Genomic DNA, 20,633 nt, shown 5'->3' on the forward strand with positions numbered 1-20,633 from the left:
TAAAATTTTGTTTCAAACCGATTCTGAGGAATACTTTTGAGTTGTGTTGAAACTACTACATGAATTTCAAACAAATACTCTTTGAGTGGCAAGTAGCTTCTAGCCTGTTCTTTTGAAGAACATAAGAATGAGTTTGTTTTTAAAAGTAAGTTACTTTGATAGAGGAAATGGAATTCCTTAAGTAGACAGAGTTAAAAACATTTAACTCAAATATTTCAAGTTCTCCAACATCCATCGCTGTTAATAGAGCCGTGGAATATTTACCTACTTAATTATCTGTTTAAAGGATGAATTTATAAATGCAAGGAATATAATTTGATCAAAAAGCTGTTGTCTCTTTAAAAACTAATGTAAGGTGTGCTTTCTCAGTACCTAGGAAAGTGATAGGTAGTTTTGAAGAGTTTTGGTACCAAGTTATTCGTTTGATTTGCTACTATAGAAGATTCCATCTCCCTTCTTAATTGGTTCACTTGTTTATTAAGCTCCTAGGCCCTGTGCTAAATGCTTTACATGAATATCTCATTTAATCTTCAGTTCAACCTTGTGGCTTAGGTTGGCCAAGGCCTTATTTTACACAGGGGAAACCCAAGGAGAAGGAGGTTAAGTAACTTGCCCAAAACCATATAGCTTATGAGTCCTGCGTCTGGGATTCAAATCCGCTTATATTTTATTCTAAAGCCCATGTTCTTTGCCCTTCTACTAACCCTGTCCAACAAGTTAGGTTGAAATTTTTGACCCATAGAAACTGCCGTTTCATATGACTCACCTAGTTCTTATAATCTAGGTGAGCTAGATCAGAGTTAAAGAGCAGTGAGAGGCAGTATTCATTTCCCTCGTATTCAATCCCTTATGGTTATAGCATTTGATAATAGCTGCTATGTATTGCCTTTCCAAGTATACATACTATCACTTCACTTCTCTGCTCGCAGTTCTTCAGTGGTTTTCCCCATCAGATGAAAAACCCAAAGATTTTACCAAGGCCTGTGAGCCCCCACGTGCTCTGGCCCGCTGCTGCCTCGCTGACCTTGTGTCCTCTCTTCCCCCAGTGCGCTGGGCTCTACCCCCTGGAATCCCTCCTGATCCTTAAACAGGCCAAGCATGCTTTCTACTCCAGGACTTTGCCCTTGGTGTTCCCTCCCCTTGCAAGCTTTTCCCATGTCTGCATGCCTGCCTCCCACCTTTTCCCAGGTCTTAACAGAAAAGGCTTCCCTTACCACCCTATATAAAATAGTGCATGCTTGGATGCGTGTGCACACACACATGTTCTCTCTTATTCTATCTGCCTACCCCCCCCCTTTAAATTTTTTCATAGCATTTGTTTCCACCTGATGTGCTTTATGGATAAATTTGCAACCTTCCCCGCCTATAAGCTCCATGACAGTGAAGACTATTTTTCTCTATGTGGAATTCCCAGCACATAGAACAGCACGTGGAACATATAGGCACTCACTAAAAATATGTTCAAAGAAGTATTAAGTACTCGTTATTCCCCAGGAACTGTGCAAAACCCTTAGCTACGTTATTTCTTTTGATCTGCACAGCAAACATTTGAGGTAGGCGTGAATAGCCAGATTTCAGAGGAGAGATGGCTGATGCTTAAGAGTAGTAGTAGCTGGTCCCATTCAGGGCAAAACCGGGTCCATGCAGGGTGATGCCTTTCACCGAGACAACTGCACTGTCTTCAGGTACCCACTGTATCCCTCCCCTTTCTTTCTCACCCTCCTGCATCAGGCGTTTTAGGTGTATGTTACACCGTTAATTACCCAACATATGGTAAGTGCAATGAGGAATACTAAAATTCTTGGGGTATATCACTTGCCTTCAAAAAGCTCACACATCTAAAAATTAATGTGGAAAGACTCTTGTCATATTATTACAAGAGTATCAGCTTAACACAATTTACAACATACAGGTATATATGTATATGTGATCCTCCAATTGAAGATTCTTATAATAACTTTTTTTCGCTGTGAAAAATTGTCATTTAATGTGTTGACACTAAAAATGGTTCTCCTCTAACATCAGTAATTAATCACGAGTAAAATGTTTTCTGTTCTCTTAAATTTGATCGGCTCTATTTGCTTATTGCTATTCTTGACATTTAAAATAGAAAATTATAATACTCCAAAAATTTTTTTGTTTATAGCCAAGGAGTTCTTGCAGGAACTAAAATGTTTCTTAGACTTAAGAATCAATCTTTGATGGCTATTTGTCCCATATAGTCTTTTGAAAAATCTTAATCCTTACTTTTTCCAAAAAGGGAATGGAGCTTTCCCAGTATCTTTGTAAAGTGAATGTTTGTTTATTGTCTTAAAAGACTTCTTATCTTTTTAAATTGTGAGGTAGCGCATCAGGTGCTATTTAAAAGGTTGAAAACGACACATTTTTGAATATGAATGTCTTAGTCAACAAATATTTAAGTTCCTATTATATCTAAGCACCTGTCATTAACCCTAAGGCACTTACGGGCTAAGCTGGGAGTTCATACACAAACAAATGAAAAGTTAGCTAATAAAAATAGGTGCTAAAGACAAACTGCTCTAAGAATGGAAATGAGCGCTGCCTTTCCAGGCCTGAAAGCCACAGCTGACCCGCACAGGGAGGTGGGTTTGCGCACTTCCTTAAGGAGAAGTCAAAGTGCTGAGGGAGGGTGCTGACAAAAGGCTGGAAAGTGGGAACGTACGGGACTGTAGGGGAGGAGTTTCTGTAAAGAAGAGCAGATGCCAGATTTTGGTTGGCCTCCAATGTCAAGCTAAAGTGTTAGTAAAGAAGAGCCTTGGGAATTTTTTTTTTAATACAAAGAAATGAATCAATAGAATAGTAACATAGATTCCTTTCAGTGGGGCATCGTTACATCTCTGAGTGCAAAAACAGCATTTGTAAAACCATAGGCACTGCTCTTCACGGCCCTTCTAGTGTTAATTGTACTGCCTGTTCAAACCACTACCCTGATGGCTGCAGACTCCCACTAATATTTAGCTTCCACCACTGTACAGGGGTTAACTGCTAGCTGGTGGTGTCAGGTTTCTACTCATTTGACCCTAAATGAAACGTTAGAGGTAAGAACATTGTCAGCCAGGAGGCAGGCCTGGTGCCATGTAATCCAATCTGCATGCCATTTTAAACAGAAACTTTAACTAAAAAATAATTGTCTGTTAATTATACGAATATGAGAGTGAATTAAAAATGCATTTTGTTTTGATCAACTTTCAGACAGATTCATGGTTTTATAATTGCAAAACAATTTCCGTAGTGTTCCCGTGGACTGCATTGATTTGTTGTTTTTTTCCTTCAGGATCTTGTTCCTTGACGATGAATCTGTGATTAGATTTTTTAACATGTTTAACGGATACTGTTTGATTCATAATCTATGCATTAGTTTTAAATAACTAACTGTGAGTAAACATTTTACAAGTAAGGGAAGTGCTTAGTCATGTCCCAGACATTTGATCAAATGTTGTTATCCTTTACTATCATTTAGCTTATAGCCTAAATGTTGCATTTTTCCAGTAACTTCTGTGTATTCATGCTTTCTAAACAGAGTTCCTAGTGGGACCAGGCAGACAAAAAGAAGACTGACATTTATAGAGTCCCTACGCGCTGTCAGGCCCTTCAGTTATTATCTCAATGAATGCACAGCAGCTCTGAGTTAATTATTATCCCATTTTATAGTGAAGAAGCCGAGGCTGAGAGTTAGCTAAGTGATGTGACTCTGATGACACAGCTGGTAAATGCTGGGGACGACATTCAAACCAGACCTTCAACTCCTAAGCGATTTACAGCACACTGCTGGCCCTTCCATAGGTTAAATTTGGGTACCTTAAGAGCTATGTCTTTAAATGATTAAAATACTGTCATCTTTGAGTCTTTATTTTTTTAGTGTTCTAACCAACAGTTATGTTGAACCTTTTCAAACATTGTGCTCTTGTATCTAATTGAAATAGCATTCATGTCATGTAGACAAAAGATTGCTGTGCTGGGTATAAAAAAGCCTTATTCTACCACAATGACTGTGAAACACTGAGTAAGTAACTTAGTGTCTCTGAAATTGGAGCTAAGTGATCTTGGAAGTTTTTCAGAGTTCCAAAATTCCGTGATTCTGAATAAAATGTTCTCATCTATATCAGCAAATTGACTTTGTTTTAATGTAATTTCAGTGTCTAGGATAACCCTGTGCACAGATGGATAGTCATGTAATGGCAATAAGAAATGTATTTGAAAATCTCAGATGTCCAATTTTGTACTCTATACTGAAATTTAAAAAATACGTATTTAAGGATTTTTGTTTCCCTCAGGCAATACAATACGTTTGACTGAAAATTACATCTTTATAATTTCCAACAGGTTAAAACCAATCTTCTTCCTTTTTGTTTTATTTTTTTAACATATTACAACTTAATAAAAAGTGGAGTGCCAAAAAATTGCATCTAGGGCTCCTACTGGAGAAACTTATATTAGGAAAGCATAAAAATTCCTTGGAGGGTAGAATCCAGGCCTCTTCCTCTTTCTGCTCTTTAAATGCTTTACAAATAGTCTACTTTCAATAGTTAGTTGTTTGAATGAATGAAAGAAGAAAGAAAGAAACACATAGACATACTTAGGCTCTAGGGAGGGCGAGCAGCTGTGTAAGCTGCTCACAGCCGAGAATACTTACTTGAGTAAATAGTAGCATCTGAAAATCCAAAAGATTTCTTTGCCTTCAGTGACATAGAGAAAACAGAAGGGGACGGTGGGGCCTGGCACTGTGGGAACAGCTTTCTGCAAGGTGATTCACTGGTTCCTGGGAAGTATTTTGGAGCATGAGATATGCCTCACTCTGCAAGAAATGTATATCCCATTGGGGTGACAGGGTCAGAGCACACCTAGTCCCTTGAGTCCCCAACAGGTCAGAAAATGAGGATCTCTTGTTTTAATATTAAAGGAGCTTGTATAACAATGAGATTGTATCAGAATTACTTTACTACGTATTTAGATATAAGATGAAAAGCAGTTATTCGGAGCACTGACACTCAACTAGTGCTCACCGCTTCAGCTTTGTCACTTTTAAGTTTTGAACTATTTCCACACCACTCACAGAGCATAGTTCCTCCTCTTAGCAACACCGCCCAGCCTTCTCCCAGAGCCCCCAGGAATGCCCCCAAGCCAGCAGCCGAAGGCATAATGCCCAGCACTCTGCTCCCACCCAGGCTGCAGCCACTAGGGTTATTTGAGCTCCTGCTGTACCAATTGCTAAGAACATTTTAAATATTCCCTCTATTTGTGTCAGCTGATTTACAAATTCAGAACGTTGTTTACTTCATATCTTCATGTCCATTAAACCTGAGTTTACTAGTTTTTACTAATTGCAACAAAAATGGATAACTTTTTATCTAAAATATGTGTAGGTTCAATATCCAAATTTAGAAAGAAGATTTCTGAAAATCATGTTTGCCCGGTTACGATGAAATACCAAAGCCTTCAGTTTTACTTTCTATTTTCCAACAAATAATGTTTTAATAAACAGGTTGTGACCAGAGCTGAAAAATGATTACTCCTCCCCCTTAGGGTAAACCCTTCATATTTCACACCAAAGAGGTGCTTCCGTTCTGCTCTCCCCCAGTCCTCCATAGTCATTCATGTTCCTTTGCTGAATTGCACAAGTAATACTGATGATGTCAGCATTTACTATTTCCTAATTATTCTGTCCAAGCCCTTCTGTAAAAATGTGTTACAGTTACATTTTATAGATCTTCAAGGGCCACCAACTTGATTAACTGACATTAATTACACTGTATTTTTCTCAATGTCCATTGGTAGTAAGCATCATTTTGTAGATGGAAATAAAACGTAGCATACTGAAATGAGGAACACTTTTTGCGTAACAGTTCTAAAATGGGTGCCCTATATTTGTAGTGTGAGCGTGGAATTAAGTAGTAGTGGGGAATTGCATGCTGCAGCTGTGACAGACGGTGGGATCGGGCTTTCCTCTTGCTAGTATCATTTCTCTTTCCAGGTAAAGCTATTCAAGGAGCAGAAAGAATGTGAGGGAGGAATCAGGAACACTAACGTGTTAAATTGTGAAATGAGGAAAGAGAAAAAAGACTTGGGTTCACAGAATTCAAAGACAGCCCTGTAAACTGCCCCATCCGCTGAAATGCCACCAATAATCCTGCTCCCCCTCCAGTACCAGCTTCCTCTCTGGCTGGCTGGCTGAGGGGGACAAAGGTGGCAGGCCCTTCTATGCATGAGGTTCCTTAACCTCTAGGGACCCATAGCCAGACTTGACTTTCTCCTCTCCCTCAGCTGACCAGATTTCAACATTTCAGCTAGTCCGGTGCCTCATTTTATGGAGACACACCTTCCCTTAATCAAATGGCCAAACCAGGCCCTGTCACTCAATGTGGGGGCAGGGAGCAGATACTAAGTGGGGACAGTAGTGGCTGGCTCAGCACTGAGCCTGGTAGGGGAAGGAGGCCTTTCATCTCTAGGCTCAGACAATTGGTGTCTAATAAGTACTTCCTTCAGCTCTCTGAAAATGTGAAATAATAATACCTTAGCCCCACTACATAACCACCTGCCAAGCCATAGAAATGCTTTGTCACAGATATGTAGATGAATTATCTTTAAACCCAAGCAGTGAAACAAAGTCCTAAAACATTTATCCTGAAGAGTTGGCTGGTGCCTGGAGGAGGCAGCTGAGCACAGGGCAGCAGCCAAGGAGGCCCCGGGTTCATGTTCTCAGCCCTGCCTCTTACCAAAGCTACAGAAACTACCTTTGCCTCTTTCTTCTCACATGTAAAATAGGAGAATGTGACCTAAGGATGTTGTCAGGATTATGGAGTGAATAACATGAAGTGCCTAGCAAAATCCCTGGCACTCAGTAAGCTTTCAGTATTGTTTTTAAAAACAGTATTGTTTTTAAAATTGAAAAGAGTAAGGCCTGGATATAGCTCATATTTATCAATGCACATGGGGTTTGGAATGTGTGTAAATACCTTATTTACGTTGATACTGTATCCACAAAGCTCAAAAGTAATTAATCATCAGTTTCCTGCCGCTTCCTATTGCACAAACTATTTCCTGTTCCCAGGACTGCTGACACTAGGAAGTAAAAGGACAAATAACTTGATGAAAAGGAGCCTTGATCCCAGGCTGGCTGTGTTGTCAGCAGCAACAACGGTTGATCCAAAGCTGCTGGCCCAGGGCCTCCAGGCTCTTCAAGACCCGGTTTTCAGCTCCCGGACAGTAGAAACAGCTCTGTAGCAGTGGGGCAAATGTGGCCAAGAAGAAACTGCGTCCCTGCATTCCTGCCCTCTGAACAACTGAGCTGGCAGATAGCAGAGGCGCCTTGGGAGAGCACATCCTCTGGAGGGTCCAGGACCAGAGTGGACAGGCACATACCCTACCACACTTGCAGGAGCTCCCACAACAACTGCATTGATCCCATTATTCTGTTCAAACACTGACAGTTGTGGGCTGACCCAGGGTTTGAAATGTGATGTCCAAGCAACTGTTGGGCTACATTAGCCTGGTTCAAGGGCTTCTTCCAATCTCTGGCTCAGGCAGCTACAGCCAGCACACACAGGTGAGGGAAGGAGCAGGGACATCTGCCCCACCTGCCCACTCAGCAAAACCTTGCTTTCTCCCTGTCTCAACAGACATTTGGTAAGTAAAGCAATGAGCGCTCCCCCGTCCCCACTAACTTTTGTTTTTTGTTTTCTGGAGGTTATTTTGGTGAGGAAGATTGGCCCTGAGCTAACATCTGTTCCCAATCTTCCTCTGTTTGCTTGAGGAGGATTGTTGCTGAGCTAACATCTGTGCCAATTCTTGTCTATTTTGTATGTGGGATGCTGCCACAGCATGGCTTGATGAGCAATGCATAGGTCTGCACCTGGGGTCCAAACCCATGAACCTCAGGCTGCCGAAGCAGAGTGCACAAACTTAACCACTATGCCACCAAGCCTGCCCCCACCACCAATGTTTAAAATCAGATACCATGGGAAGAAATTACTCATGTTTTGAGGAGCTTAAAATCTGAGAGTGGTGGGAGGAGACAAATGTACCTATACTCACAAATGGCTTCTGCAGGTCAGTTTCATGAGATTGCAGATGAAGCAACAAGGAGATCACGACAGCTCTAGGTCCCCAGGGCCTTTCCTGAGGTGAGCTTGATCTATCCAAGGGAACCCCTGGAAGTCTCAGCTTTGGCAAGACCAGATCCCAGAGACCAGGATTTCCATTGCCCTGGATCTGTCACCACTGGCCAGCCCCCAGGCCACCATATAGCCTCAGAAAATTTGCCAATGGAACCAAAATTTTCTCTCAGTGGTTTTCAAGGTATCAAAGTGGTTTTCAGAGCATCATTTCAAAATTAAGCCGAAGACACACAATTAAATCAAGATAACTGAAAGGAAAAAAGAATTTTCAAATAAACAGTTTTATAATTATGAGTCTGGCTTCACAGTGAATCACATATCCATTATAATACTAATGTTGAACAAAATTTACATTTGCATGGTATGTTTTGTTGTTACCAAAGGATGATACGTTATCACTAGATCTCTGGGGGCGTGATTCACTCTGAACTATTCACTGAATCCCTGACATCACAAGGGCTCGATGAGAATTTTCCTCTTGATAGGTCTTTTTACAAAACTGGCTTCTTGCAACTTGTATGCAACAATTATGTACCAAGTGAGGGTAATGCTATGAACTACAGCAAAAACCTTGAATCACTTATTTTTACAACAGATTTTCCCAAGGCAAAATCTTTGACATGTCCTTGAGCTGTCATGGGAATGACACAAATCTGAGCTCAGGCCTTGGCCCTCCCTCATGGTGTTTCCCCTCCCCTATTCCGTCTCAAGTTCAAGAGCTCTCCTCACTGCTTGACTCCTCTCATTCTCTCTGTCCTCTTGGTCAGAGGGTCATTTCCTACCAGCCCAGCAGCTTCTCCACACAGAGTGTTGGAGGCAACATGGGTTACTTTATTTTTGAAACTTGCTGCTGTGATGTGATAGAATTTTTATTTATAACATAATGTGTGCATATTAGCACCATGATATGTATTTCCCATGACCTGGTTCTTAATGTCTATCATCGAACTTCCTGGATGGGAAACTCTGCTGGCATCTTAATATAGCTTTTAAAAAATGCTGAGCATATAAAATTAATCATTGTTGTTTATCCTTCACTTGACACTGTGATCAGCAGTTACCACTTTGTACAGCAGTCATTAATGATGGTCATTCTAGGAAAGGAAGTAAAGGTAAACTGCATGAGGAAGAAAAAGAACACAAGGAAAAAATTTCCAAAAGGCAAATTTGCTAGGAAGTTAGCTAATAGTTTTATTTTTTAAATTCTAAACAAAAAAAACACTACTCCTTGCCTGCTAGCTCAATTTTAGCTCATCTGTCTCTCAACCCCAAAGTGTTATGTGGCTTTAGTCTTCCTATATGTCCTAAAGTTCAGGTTGGTCCCAGGTGGCTTGAGAGAGTGTTCAGATTCTGTGCTCTGTTTGAAAATTGTTTGCAAGATCTGCATTGCTGAAGTAAAGATCCTGGTTTCTGTATAATGTTAACCAAAGAAAAATATTAGAAAACATTTCAGAGAATAACAAAAAGAGTCCTTGGACCTGTCATTTATTTTTAATTGGAATTGAATTAAATAATTGGTTAACTTCACAAAACTAAGAAATACTGCCATTCACGATCTATTTTCCCTCTTTAAGAGTCAGAAGGAGGCCTCGGATCTGGGGAGAAAATCTTCGGGCTCATTAAACCTCACAGTTTGTTCTACCTGGACCTCATCTGCCCAGCTACAGGAGCTTCCATGGCCCAGCAGTTTCCACCGAATAGTTCAGGAGCCAGTGTTCACTCTTTGCAATGGTGAGCCTCCAGTGATTTCAGCTGTCAAGTGTCGCTGATCCCCAGATTCCTACGAAGGAGATAGGCAAAGCTTGTAGTCTTCCCTTCCGAATTTAATTTAAGCTGCATGTGTAATAGAGGTAAGTGCATGCACTGGCTTCCCTCTAATGCTGACATGAGATTCTGGATGACACAGATCCTTCTTGGGTCTGAGAGTTCAGTTCTAGAAGTATCCAAAGAATCGTGTCAACCCACTGCACCCCCTGTATCCCAGGCCAGCCACCATCCCCTAGCCGCTCAACCCTACCTGTTTCCCTTCCTCCTCGCCAGCCCCTGGCAATTGGGGCTGCTCACTCCTCCTTCCCAGCTCCTCCCACAGTTTCTCCCCGGGCTCTCCTCCGTGGGCCCACTACAGGACACACATGGCTTCCTCCACCCCTCTTTATCCCCACTGCCTCCAAAACAAACACAAATTAAAGAAAAGGACACAGGAGTTTTACTTGTAGAAATGTCAGAGTTCTGTTCTATAGAGTTCTATAAAATTACAAACATTGAGAAATTACAAGGTTGCTAAAGAATCTCAGAAAAATCCAGCAGGTGTTCCCAGGGCCTGACCTCATTTACATTTCAATGGAGACCTGGTCAACCATTGGGAATATTTCCCAAACATTCTTATAAATTGTTCCTGTAGAGGTCCTTGAGGCACCTTCTCTGTACCTGGGGGGTGCGCCCTAGCTCCTAGGGATCCAGGCCCAATCTCTGATCCTTTGACAAAGGAGTCCCTTGTCCTTCCCCTCCAAGGCTTCTCATGTGGGCTCAGGGCTACTTGTTCTGACATTGAATTTGCCACCGTGGTCCCTAATGTAGCATCTCCTGGTTGAGGTCTTGGGGATCTCTCCTTCCTGCTGCTCCTCCAACACCCAAGGCTTCCCCACTGGGCCGTTCTTCACTGATCTAGCACTTGCTTCTCTGCTCCCCCTGGAGGTCTCCTTGCTTCTGGCATAGAACAGGATGTGGGTCTCCATCATTGAATTAAAGCTGGCCTGGTGAGGTGATATGATGTTGAAAAGCTCTGGCTCTGCTGTAACATTGGGCAGACAGCTTGATTTCAGCAACCCTCAGTTTTCTCAGCTGCAAAATGAGCATACTGATAATACCCACTTTATAGTGTTACTATGAGGATGAGTCAATGATTTTAAAGCCCTTAGCATATGCCTGGAGTGTAGCAATTGGTCAATGTATATTGGCTATTATTATAATTATCATCAACACCCAGTTAGCACTTTTAGATGGCCTGCTCTGTCATGCACGATGTGAGGCTCTGAGGATACAAAGTGAGTAATCATTTCCGCCTTCAGGAAATTTGCAGTGTGGCAAAGGGGGCAAGTAAACCAAACATTGCAAAGCAGTGGGCTATCTTTCAATGGGATTCTGCTGGAAGTCCTTCAGGAACAGTGAGCAAGGAGCAACTAACTCCACCTGAGGCCAAGAACAGGGGAAGGATGTGCAGATCATGGTGGAAAGGTATTCTTGCTCGGGCAGGTAATGTGTACAAGGAGGGGTGAAGGCTGGTCCTGCCCTTGCATCAACATGGCTGGTTCAACAATTGCCTGAATTTAATGAACAGATCCCAACTCCCCAGGGGCCCTGTAGACTCAGGAAGAAAGAGCCTTCTGGAGCCTGTGTCTATGGACACTGTCCCTCAGCCTCCAGCTAGGCCTCCAGATGAGCCTTCATCCAAGATGCTATGCTTAACCTGAGAAATAGTTTAATAATCCTACTTCCACTGATTGTGTTTCCCTTGTGACCTGCATGACCTAGACCTTTACAAACATCATCTCAATTAGTCTCCCCAACAACCCTGTGTGGTCAGCCTGTCTTGTGACAAATCCTGGCTCCAACAATTTCTAGTTTCGCAACCTTGGGCAAGTTAAGTGACCTCCCTGTGCCTGTGTTTCTTCATCTTCCAATGAGGATGCTCATCCCACCTCCCAGGTTGATGAGAGGACTATGTGAGTTAATATATGCAAAGCTCTTCAAACAGCCCCTGGCACATAGTATGAACTTGATACTGCTATTATTATGCCACTGCAAGTGCCTCTAGTTTTGGACCCATTTGCAGAGTGGTAGAGACTGATGAGGCAAAGATTGATAGCGGTTCACCAAAACGCATTCCCTCTTCTTCCAGGACACACAGCTAGTCTACATTTCCCACTTCTTCTGAAGTTAGGCGTGGCCATGTGACTGAGTTCTAGTCGACAGAATATGAGCTAAAGTGATGTGTACCCCTTCCAGGCCAAGCCCATAAATGCCTCCTATGTCCTCTAGCATTGCCCGTCCTACTGAGCCCAGCTGGAATGGAGACTTGTTGAAGATGACTGCCTGGAGAAAGGCCATTTTGCAGACCTCTTCACTTGCACAGTTCTGTTACCTACATAGGAAACCCACTTTTATTGTATTGAACTAGTACACGTGTGGCTGGCATCCCAGCCCATCTTTACCAATACAACTCACGTATACTGAGCTCAATGAAGGATCAATTTCTCAGTGAACTGTTGGAGCTATAGTTGTCTACCCAGCATGTTTTCCCTTCCTCCTCCTCCTTTCCATGAATGCCCTCTCTTGTTTTGTGGGAAATCTAGTGTGACTTTAGTGTGGCTTAACACCTCCACCACCACTGGCAGGCATGTACACAAGACTCCATGTCTTTCCAGGATAGCCATCTGACCCAGGGCAGGCTAATCAATCATTGCCACCACTCCTCTGAAACTTTAGGAAAACAGGGATGTCTTTTTTTTTGGTGGGATTGCTGGTGTCTAAGGACAAACATATTTTAGGGATACTGTGGCCATGGTGGTATTCACCACATGGGAAGAGCCTGCCAAGGAAAAATGCCAACATGGAGGAGAGCAGAGCCACTATGGAAGAACGTTCCTTACGACATCGTTTGAACTCCTATATTCATTATGTCTGATTCGTATTTCCCCATCCCCTCTGTCAGTGAACCTCCTTTTTGGTTAAGGTAATTAGAGCTAGTTCTCCCCTTCTTTGGATCTGCAGGTTTCCAGTTTACCAGCTCTGCCCCTTCCTCCAGTTCCCTTGGGCCTCTGGTTCCACACGCTCTCTCCCCTCCCCCAACACCTGCCCTGAGAGCCATCTTGATAATCCTACCTTCACATTATATAAGATATTAAAATTCCTTAAATAATGAGTGGCATTAACAGGCATGACTTCCACTGAGGGAAGAAGAGTATTGGTCACTCACACGTGGTCTCAACTGATAGCGCTCATTCTTAGGGAGGGAGCCTGGCTGTATGTGCTACGAAACAAGATCCCATTAAAACAAACTCAGTGGGACTGCCCGCATTTTATTTTTAATTGCACTGAACATTTATTAAAGATTTCTTAAAGTAAGTGGTGAATTTAGGGGTTGGGAAATTCTTGCAAATTTCCTCCAGAATATGTTGCCTTCTAATGGAATTTGACCAATAATACTTGGATATGTTTTTCATTTAAAGCAACATAGTTGCAACCCCAGAGATTTGGAAAAGCGTAATAACAATATGAGTTAATTTTTAGTTAATTACACAGGTTAGGCTCCCAGCCTTCACTTTAGTCTCTTGGTCAAGTACAGTGCATCTCCCAGTATTTGGTGGAATAGTTCTATAAAATATGTATTCCATTTGTTTTGTCTCAAATAATAGCAGGTATTACAAGGCTTTTATCTTTGAATTTTATTTTGAAATTCTTACTTGGGTAAACCAATTCCTTAAAAAAAAAAAATGGAGAATTTTCAAATGCTACTAACCTTTTCACTCTCATTTTCTTTCATTCTGGTGAAAATCAGACTGGCCATTTGACACTCAGTCTTCTTTCCCCATATTGATTTCCAGACTTTGAATTCATCAGCTCTCACTTGGGAGCAAAGACTTTTCTGACTTTATCTCATTTCTTTATCTTTACCTTCCATCACTCTCACTTGCTCTGCACGCCCCAACCCCTCTAAAATCAAGTGCTGGGAGTTCTAACTCCATGGAGAGTCTCTGGGAATGGCGTTTTTTAAGATCTTGTTGATGCTGGGGGAGGGGAGATTCAGGAGTTATTGTTTAATATGTACAGAACTTCTGTTTGGGATGATGAAAAAGTTCTGGAAACACGTGGTGGTGATGGTTACACAACATTGTAATTGTCATTAATGCCACTGAACTATATGCTTAAAAATGGTTAAGATGGTCAGTTTTATGTATATTTTGCCACAATAAAAAAAATCTTGTTCATACGTCCCTTCTTGTATATTTGTATACATCACTAAATATAGATGCATCACTCGTATGGATAGCAGCAACTAAGAAGAATGAATAAGTCAGTCAAATATGAAGTGCAAAGCAATTTCATTCCTTAAAAAACTACAAGATAGAACAAAGCATCCACATCTTTTGCCAGCTGTCTTTGGAAAACTGCTCTGTTTGCTCATGCGCAGAAAAAAGCCAAGCCTGCGACGGTATTGACAAGAGCAAGATGAATGACCCCCTGGAGACCATAGGGTTTGTATTCGAGTTTCCATCACCTTTTCATCCTTTTGTCCCTCTTTTCGATTCACATGCAGATTAACCCAGACCAACTCCTCTCTAAATACGGTTTTTCACTCTAGTTTGGAAGGTAGGAGCATCTAAATATTTATGAGGCTTTTTCTCCCGGGTTTATGATGCACTCTTGTTGGATGTTGAGGAATTACGTTAATGAATGCGTGCCTGCACACACCGACACAGAAACCAGGCAAAGGGAAAACACACACACACACACACACACAGCGCTTTGTCGGCACTCACCAAACAGTTCCCATGAAAAGGAAGAAAAGAGAGAGGGGGAGGAAGAGAGATTTCAAATCCGTTGCCAGGAGAGAAATAAATTGTACAGCTCAACACAAAAGCAAGAACAAAGTTTCATCTTTGCTTTCTGGAGCTGCAAGTGTAACTGTTGTTTCAAGTCAGTACAAATGTGAGATAAAACATGCCGATTGAAAAATGAGAACTGGCTGGCCTGGCTCTTCCCAGTGATGAGAAAAATTAAGGACAGGGTTTCAATATCGGAAGTAAATCGTTTATTAGTAAATCGTTTATTAGAAAACAGAGGGCTAACCAACATTTTCTTTTAAGCAATCCCTTTACACATGTTCCTTCAATACAGATTATTTAGGTCTGAATCCATAAAAGGGTGTCAGGGTTTTTATTGTACTGGCCAAATATACTGTCTTTTTTTCCTCTGTCTTCTCAAGGCCTTGTGGTTACTGTTTTCATTATGCTAGCTAAATCCACTTTAAAGAGAATTCACCCTAAATGTGTTTGCATGAAATTATATCTAGTTATGGCTTAGACTATAAATCATCTTTAATTATAGGTAATCTTTATGATGTTTTAATAGATAGAATAATATATTAGCACACTGGAACTGAAATGCAGACATATTAATGGCCTTAATATCACCCTGCCAGAAACAGTCATCTTTCCAACCTTTAATCATCTTCCCTTCCCTTCTGTTCTCCGGTGAGCACAGAATGCCAGAGGAGTCGGTCAGGTCCCTGCTCACAAAGGGTGAGGTGGCTCTGTAATTATCTTTAATATTTGTGCATCAGAATGTTAGGTTTAAAAGCATACTTTTTTTTCTTTTTAAAAAACTATTACCCCTCAACTGATATACAAAAAGACTAAGGTTGTGTTTGTTATTTTCAAAAATTCTTGCTGGATTCAAGAAATAACTTAGCCTGGCTCTCATCACCTATCTTCATAGGGTACCAAAAAGGTTGAGAAATCCTACCTCAGACTTCACATGGCCCACACTGCTGCTCTAGCTGAAGGGAGGGAAGGTAGAAAGGAAACCTCCAGCTTCCCTTTCAACATGCAGGAAGCTTCCCTACACATTTTTGTGACAAACTCAAAATTGGTTGTTGATTATTAATTTTTTTTGTTTATTTCACATTAAAGTATAGAATGTGCTCTCCTACTTTCCACTCCCAAAAAATAAATAAATCTGGTTACTTGATTTTTTCTTATTTGAAGTCCAAATAATAATTGCCTCCAGTCTATTTATGTAACTAACGTTATAATCTAAGCATTACATATTCTTAGTTTATAGCCAGGGTGTCTTTAAATCAGTTTCATCAATAAAAACTAAGACAAAATGTTCACACAAATTTTTAATAGTCTTTTGTCTGATACGCCGACAGGAAATTGTATTTGCCCAGCATCATTTCATGGTCATTTGTTACTTACTTGTCTGAATGAATAGGCACTTGGCTATATCTAAGTTTAGAGAAAACGCTATCTAGATTTTAAAGAAAAATTTAGTGAAAGTTCACAAAATTGTTCCAAATTCCCCGAGAAAAAAAAAAAGCATTGCTTGGAAGGTATTTCAGAAAGGCATTTTGTAGAAAACTTGGGAAATCAGTGCAAATATTCAGTAAGAGTTTTTAAATAAATGTTGCATGGCTTTGATCCAAAAAATTAAATATACACATGCACAGTTTAGTCATCAACTTATGCACAAATAAATATATATATGCAGACATCAACAGAACTCTTATCTCTTGATGGTATATTGCTCAAGCCCAACTTATGTCCCATACTTCAAGCTGCTGCAGGCTCTGCTCTCCCCTAAGAATGCCTAGTGAGAAGGAGCCACCCCACACCCATCTCCAGGTCTAGGCTGAGACTGGCATCGTACACTTTGACTGGGACAGGAAGCAGTAGGGCTGGTCTTGCATATAGGTCTCAGTAGAGGGCCAGCATCTGCCTTGTGTAAGATGAAGGTCTCTGAGAAAGATCTTCCTTGACTAAAAATAGATCGTTCCTCCCCAGTGTCCTTTACTTCTTAGAATTCCTATTAGTTATAAGCCTCTAAAAAACATGTATGTTTCCTGGGATGATGTCATCAGTAGTTAAGCTCTGATTGAAATTAGTGTATTGGATTAACCTTAGCAGAGAAAGAGGGAGAGAAAAAAGACTGTAATTGAAAACACAGAATACACAAAAGGAGGAAAATATCCGACCTTTGCAACAGTTTCTGTAGAGGAACATGCTAGAATGTACTAGAATGTGCTAGAACAGGGTTCCTGGGAGGCTAAAATACATTTTTGCAGTGGAGGAGAGACTAGCACCTAAAGGAGACATCTATCAGGGTGGAGGAAGCTGAAGACAAACTTTGCACAGTGTGGAAGTTTGTCCAGGAAAATAAACTATGTTTTTACCTCTAAAATTGGAAACTATGTCTTAATGATATGATCCACTGTAAACAAAGCAAAGAAAAAGACGTTCCCATACACCAATGATAATACTAGAAGTTGGTAAAAGATTTTTGCAAGGCAATTTGATGACATATATCAAAAGATTTATAATTTTTTATGCCTTTGGGCTGTATTTTACTTCTGGGAATTTATTTTGTATAAATAATCATAGATGGACAAAGATAGCAATATTCTTATTTCTAATGAGGATTTAGAAGAAAGAACTTTTGTTTTACTATTATTTCTTTTGTTTTATTATTTTATTTTATTATTTTTGCTTAGCTATATTTTCTCTGATAAACATGGATTAATTATGTAATAAGAAATTAGCAATAAAATTTGTTAAGATAAAAAGTTTGTCCACAGTGAGTAAGCTCCTATTCCGGTGTCACAGAAATGCTCAGGTCCCAGGATGTATGGAAAACCTTGTGCAGATACTCTTAAGCCAGAGCTTTTCCTGACATCAAAACAAAACATGCAAAATGTCAGCAAAATAGTAATGTTTTGAGACCTGTAGACAAAATTTGTTTTAATTAATTCAAATATATATATATTTCTGAAAAGTTTATAATTTCTCACTTGCTTTTTGAAATACAACTAAATACACGCAAAATATAGGCAACACTTAGCAACTTCATTACCATGGGGTGTCATGCAAGTAGGAAAGCATTGCAGAACATTATCTTTTCTCAAACCAGAACCAATCTGAATTTGTATTAAAACAGCGAGGAATAAATGAAAATATCTATATGAAGTCTTAACTCAGAACTGAAATATTAAAAACGACAGTTTTGTATTCAGTCTCATTTTTCACAAGGGTTTATCTCACGGTATGATTTTTGTCTCTCAAACATTTTCAAATACTTGATTCTTGAAACCTTCATGCAACTCATTGCAAAGTTTAAAAATACTGCCGATTTCAGAATGTTTACTCGTAGTTCTCAAACATGATATGAACCCACAGATCAGCCCCGAGCTGTTTTCATGGAATCACTGGGAGTGGCTGCTCTTACACATTGTGATATTTTTCCAACCTAAAACTGTTATTGCCCTACACCAAGACACATGCTTCACAGCTGAGCCTAAATCCAAATTGAATTTAGAAGTTTTCTGGCTAACTGCCAAATTCAAAACTTCCCTGACCTGCCTTCCCCTGTTCTCTGACAGTATGTTCATGTACTGACTGGTTTGAAAATCGCTGTTTTGTAAATAGCTGGTTTACTGTCCAAGAAGTATTCACACAATGAAATAGTCATTTTATTTTGTCCGTATAGACAACCAGTCAACTGAGTGGAAAAAAGCAAACATTTTCTTTTTAATATTCGAGTTGACTTACTCAATTGCATGGTTTGTTTGTATTGGTTAGTCATTGAGTTATCTACATAATTGAATCTTCAATCTGAATTTTCATAATCTAAGCAAGAATTCCCATTGGAATTGGGTAATGTTTTAAGTTATGATCATATTACTGTAATCAATATTTAAGCATATGGTTAATTGGAACTAATATTGAGTCGCAAATGTTTCAGGTGGGAAAACTCCAGAGATTTTATCGTGGCCAGTGGCTATTAAAGAGCCCTGGGTTTCTGTGTTTCCTTCCCTGACCCCTCCAATGACAAAAGTTCCACTGTTGACAATTTTCTATGTTGGATTTCTTAACAACAACAACAAAAATACAGCTTAAAAACCAATAATACAGTCTAGCCTTTTACTCGTTTCACCCCTGTACAGTATTGCACAAGGACATGAAAACCAGGGCAGATCAAATTTGGAGCTTCCCAACCTTGGCTACTTGCCTTCAAGGAATGTTTATGCCTTTTAAAGAGTTGCCATCATTTAACTTTGTTACAGCCTTCTTTCCACCATTTTGGTGTCTACTGCCGATTTTTCCAGTGAGCAATATAGCACCCATTGTTGGGTTTTCTTGATTGTTAAAACCAGTTAATAGAGAAAATGAGGAATAAGACTGACATAATCTCAGTTTTAAGCATAATTCATCTATACAATCTTTCAGTCTTCCTAACCTATGTGAATGGAATTTGTTTGCATAAATCTGTTTCCACCAAAGGCTTCTAAACTGTGAACTAATTACATGATCTAATTTTGGAGCATTTCCAAAATTAATCCCTGAATTAGTTATCTTTTGCTTTTCTTTCATGTGTCATCTTGCCTTTTCACATTTCATTAGGTGTCAAAGCCAAGAGAGACAAAGCACAAGCTATTTATACTTTATCAAGTCTCAAGATAATGGAAAATATTTTATCCCACTTAGATCTACAGAAGAGTGGAGGTATTTGTGACCCTGTGATGGGGACTTACATCCCATACTTAAGTTACTTTAGTGTGTCAGCTAGACCCAGCTTCTCTACATTGCCTCATGTGGGTACTGTCTACTTGGAACGTATCTCCATTTAGTCGTCACTACCCATCACAGGATATGTCCATCATGTCCTTCAAGACTGGGTTGAAACGTAGTGGTCTGGGGTAGACACCTAACCCATTGGCCCGCTCACTTTAGGAGTGCTTCTTTATTTTGGGTGAATATGTGATCCAAGCATATCCATTGGCACTTCTCAGGCATAGTTTTGTGCATCTTCTCAAGTTGCTACATGTGTATGTTTACCATAGGTAAAACCTGAGTGAGTGCCAAATTTCTTTGCAGGAGGAGTGCAGTGACCTTCAGTGCTGCCAGAAGAAAAGTATTTGGCATCTCATTGTAAAAGTAGGATGCACAGCAGAAAAACTTAGCCAACTTTATCTCTCTGCCCCACTCCCGGGTGAGTCTCTTACCTGATTGGCAACTAGGGGTGGGAACTGGAATAGGTTTGCCCTGGCCTTTGTCCATCTGGGCCTGGGACGTGGGGCCGCAATAGGATGGAGCACCTCCTGCCCATGGTTGCAATGGGAGAGCTAGAGGATAAATGCTGAAAATAATATTCTGGGGTGAGGGCCAAGGTCATGGCCAGCAAGTGTGTCCAAACTGTGTCGTAAATTAAAGTAACTGTTGGAAAACTGGGAGCTGAATTATGGAGCCAAAATGAGTGGTGCTGAGCCACAGAGCATGCCAAGAACTACGAGAGGGAGGAAGTGCGACAGGTCACACTGACGAAGGTCAGCTAGGCACTTCTGCTTGCAGGCTGGCCAGGTCCAGGACGGTTCCAGGCCTGCAGACACGGACACAGTAGGCAAAAGCATGCTTGCTCATTTACTAGATAATTCCATATGCTCCCAGGGATTCCCCATGTTAATTCTGATCTCTGAAGCTCTTCACAGATGGGCAGGAAATTCTATTCTTTGGTTATTCTAATCCCAAACAAACCATGATACATGCAGAGCCAATTTCAGTTTTAATCGTGTTACCTTTATCCAAAAAGGAATCAATCCACATTTTTGTGCTGCCCTGCAGAACATTGAGCACTGGTACCTTTAGCGCAGAGAAAAACCTAGCAGAAAAAGGTGTTCAGGCAGCCATACGGTCAGCACAATATGTACAAATGAGTTTGTGATTG

This window comes from Equus asinus, chromosome 1, assembly GCF_041296235.1.
Source record: "Equus asinus isolate D_3611 breed Donkey chromosome 1, EquAss-T2T_v2, whole genome shotgun sequence".
Lineage (NCBI taxonomy): Eukaryota > Metazoa > Chordata > Mammalia > Perissodactyla > Equidae > Equus > Equus asinus.